We start from the raw sequence: 3,799 nt of genomic DNA on the forward strand, positions 1-3,799 counted from the left end.
GGACCTGAGCGCTCCGGAGCATAAAGGAACTCTCTGTACTCTCCCAGTCCCTGCCACTGAAAAACATCCTCACAGCATGATGCGGCCACCACCATGCTTCACCCACCGTAGGGATGGTGCCAGGTTTCCTCCAGATGTGATGCTTGGCATTCAGGCCAAAGAGTTCAATCTTGGTTTCATCAGACCAGAGAATCTTGTTTATCATGGTCTGAGAGTCCTTTAGGTGCCTTTTGGCAAACTCTCAGCGGGCTGTCATGTGCATTTTACTGAGGAGTGGCTTCTGTCTGCCCACTCTATCATAAAGGCTAGTTGTCCATCTGGAAGGTTCTCCCATCTCCACAGAGGAACTCTGGAGCTCAGTCAGAGTGACCATCGGGTTCTTAGTCACCTCCCTGACCAAGGCCCTTCTCCCCCGATTGCTAAGTTTAGCCGGATGGCCAGCTCTTGGAAGAGTCTTGGTGGTTCCAAACTTCTTTTATTTAAGAATGAAGGAGGCCTATGTGTTCTTGGGGACCTCCAATGCTGCAGAAATGTTTTGGTACCCTTCCCCAAATCTGTGCCTCGACAGAATCCTGTCTCGGAGCTCTACAGATAATTCCTTCGACCTCATGGTTTAGTTTTTGCTCTGACATGCACTGTCAACTGTGGGACCTTATATAGACAGGTGTGTGCCTTTCCAAATCATGTCCATGTCCAATCAAGTTGTAGAAACATCTCAAGGATGATCAATGGAAACAGAATGCACCTGAGCTCAATTTCGAGGCTCATACCAAAGGGTCTGAACACTATTATGTAAATAAGGTATTTCTGTTTTTATCTTTAATAAATTTGTAAAAATTAAAATAAAATAAAACTGTTTTTGCTTTTTCATTATGGGGTATTGTGTGTAGATTGATGAGAAAAAACATGTATTTAATCAATTTTGGAATAAAAATGTAATTTAACAAAATGTGGAAAAAAGTCATGGGGTGTGAATACTTCTGAATGCACTGTATATTATACAAAATGTCTCTCTCTCTCTCTGACTGCCCTTCTCCTTTCTCCCTAGTGGTCGCAATGGGAAGATGCGCGTCCTCTCCTTCAGACGGGACTGGTGAGCCTTGCAATGCGGATGTTCAGGAGAAAGTATAAATGTAAGTATGAGTCCTCGTTCATGTAGACACAGCCCTGCAAGCCCCCTAACAAAGGAAAAAAAAAAAACAGCCTGATTGCAAGCATTACATGAAGACAACCACTTAGGCTATGAAAGGCAATTTCCTCGTCGCATTGCTCTGTCTCTCTCTCTCTCTCTCTGTCCCTCTCTGTCTCTCTCGCTCAATTCAATCCAATTCAAGGGCTTTATTGGCATGGGAAACATACATTGCCAAAGCAAGTGAAGTAGATAATAAACAAAAGCGAAATTAACAATAACAATTAACAGTAAATATTACACTCACAGAATTTCCAAAAGAATAAAGACATTTCAAATGTCATAGGATGTCATATACAAATCAAATCAAACTTTATTTGTCACATGCGCCGAATACAACAAGTGTAGACCTTACCGTGAAATGTTTACTTACAAGCCCTTAACCAACAGTGCAGTTCAAGAAGAGTTAAGAAAATATTTACCAAATAAACAAAAGTAAAAAATTATCAAAGGTAATAACATAGCAGTAACGAGGCTATATACAGGGGCACCCGGTACCGAGTCAGTGTGCGGGTGTAACAGTTTCATTTTCGTCTGTCCCCTCGCCCCTACCCAGGCTCGAACCAGGGACCCTCTGCACACATCAACAACAGTCACCCACGAAGCATCGTTACCTATCGCGCCACAAAAGCCACGGCCCTTGCAGAGCAAGGGGAACAACTACTTCAGGTCTCAGAGCCACCACTAACTAGCTAGCCAGTTCACATCGGTTACACGGGGGTACAGGTTAGAGGTAATTTGTACATGTAGGTAGGGGTGAAGTGACTATGCATAGATAATAAACAGCGAGCAGCAGCAGTGTACAAAACAAATGGGGGGGTCAATGTAATAGTCTGGTGGCCATTTGATTAATTGTTCAGCAGTCTTATGGTATGGCTTGGGGGTAGAAGCTGTTAAGGAGCCTTTTGGTCCTAGACTTGGCGCTCCGGTACTGCTTGCCATGCGGTAGCAGAGAAAACAGTCTATGACTGGGTGACTGGAGTCTCTTGACAGTTTTATGGGCTTTCCTCTGACACGCCTATTATATAGGTCCTGGATTGCAGGAAGCTTGGCCCCAGTGATGTACTGGGCCGTACGCACTATCCTCTGTAGCTCCTTACTGTCAGATGCCGAGCAGTTGCCGTACCAGGCGGTGATGCAACTGGTCAGGATGCTCTCGAAGGTGCAGCTGTAGAACTTTTTGAGGATCTGGTGACCATGCCAAATCTTTTCAGTCTTCTGATGGGGAAAAGGTTTTGTCGTGCCCTCTTCACGACTGTCTTGGAATGTTTGGACCATGATAGAACTTGAAACTCTCGACCCGCTCCACTACAGCCCTGTTGATGTTAATGGGGGGCTGTTCGGCCCTCCTTTTCCTGTAGTCCACGATCATCTCCTTTGTCTTGCTCACATTGAGGGAGAGGTTGTTGTCCTGGCACCACACTGCCAGTTCTCTGAACTCCTCCCTATAGGCTGTCTCATCGTTGTCGGTGATCAGGCCTACCACTGTTGTTTCATCAGCAAACTTAATGATGGTGTTGGAGTCGTGTTTGGCTACGCAGTGGTGGGTGAACAGGGAGTACAGGAGGGGACTAAGTACACACCCCTGAGGAGCCCCAGTGTTGAGGATCAGCGTGGCAAACGTGTTGGTGCCTACCCCAGGAAGTCCAGGATCCAGTTGCGGAGGGAGGTGTTTAGTCCCAGAGTCCTTAGCTTAGTGATGAGCTTCATGGGCACTATGGTGTTGAACGCTGAGCTGTAGTCAATGAACAGCATTCTCACATAGGTGTTCCTTTTGTCCCGGTGGGAAAGGGCAGTGTGGAGTGCGTTTGAGATTGCGTCATCTGTGGATCTGTTGGGGCGGTATGCGAATTGGAGTGGGTCTAGGTTATCCGGGAGGATGCTGTTGATGTGAGCCATGACCAGCTTTCAAAGCACTTCATGGCTACCGACGTGAGTGCTACGGGGCGGTAATCATTTAGGCGGGTTACCTTCGCTTCCTTGGGCACAGGGACTATGGTGGTCTGCTTGAAACATGTACAGTTGAAGTCGGAAGGTAGCATACACCTTAGCCAAATACATTTAAACTCAGTTTTTCACAATTCCTGACATTTAATCTTAGTAAAAATTCATTTACTTATGTCAGTTAGGATCACCAGAATAATTGTCAGAATAATTGTAGAGAGAATGATTTATTTCAGCTTTTATTTCTTTCATCACATTCCCAATGGGTCAGAAGTTTACATACACTCGATTAGTATTTGGTAGCATTGCCTTTAAATTGTTTAATTAACTTGGGCCAAACGTTTCAGGTAACCTTCCACAAGCTTCACACAATAAGTTGGGTGAATTTTGGCCCATTCCTTCTGACAGAGCTTTTGTAACTGAGTCAGGTTTGTAGGCCTTCTTGCTCTCACACGCTTTTTCAGTTCTGCCCACACATTTTCTATAGGATTGATGTCAGGGCTTTGTGATGGCCACTCCAATACCTTGACTTTGTTGTCCTTAAGCCATTTTGCCACAACTTTGGAAGTATGCTTTGGGGTCATTGTCCATTTGAAAGACCCATTTGCGACCAAGCTTTAACTTCCTGACTGATGTCTTGAGATGTTGCTTCAATATATCCACATA

This window comes from Salvelinus sp. IW2-2015, linkage group LG8 (assembly GCF_002910315.2).
Source record: "Salvelinus sp. IW2-2015 linkage group LG8, ASM291031v2, whole genome shotgun sequence".
NCBI classification, from domain to species: domain Eukaryota; kingdom Metazoa; phylum Chordata; class Actinopteri; order Salmoniformes; family Salmonidae; genus Salvelinus; species Salvelinus sp. IW2-2015.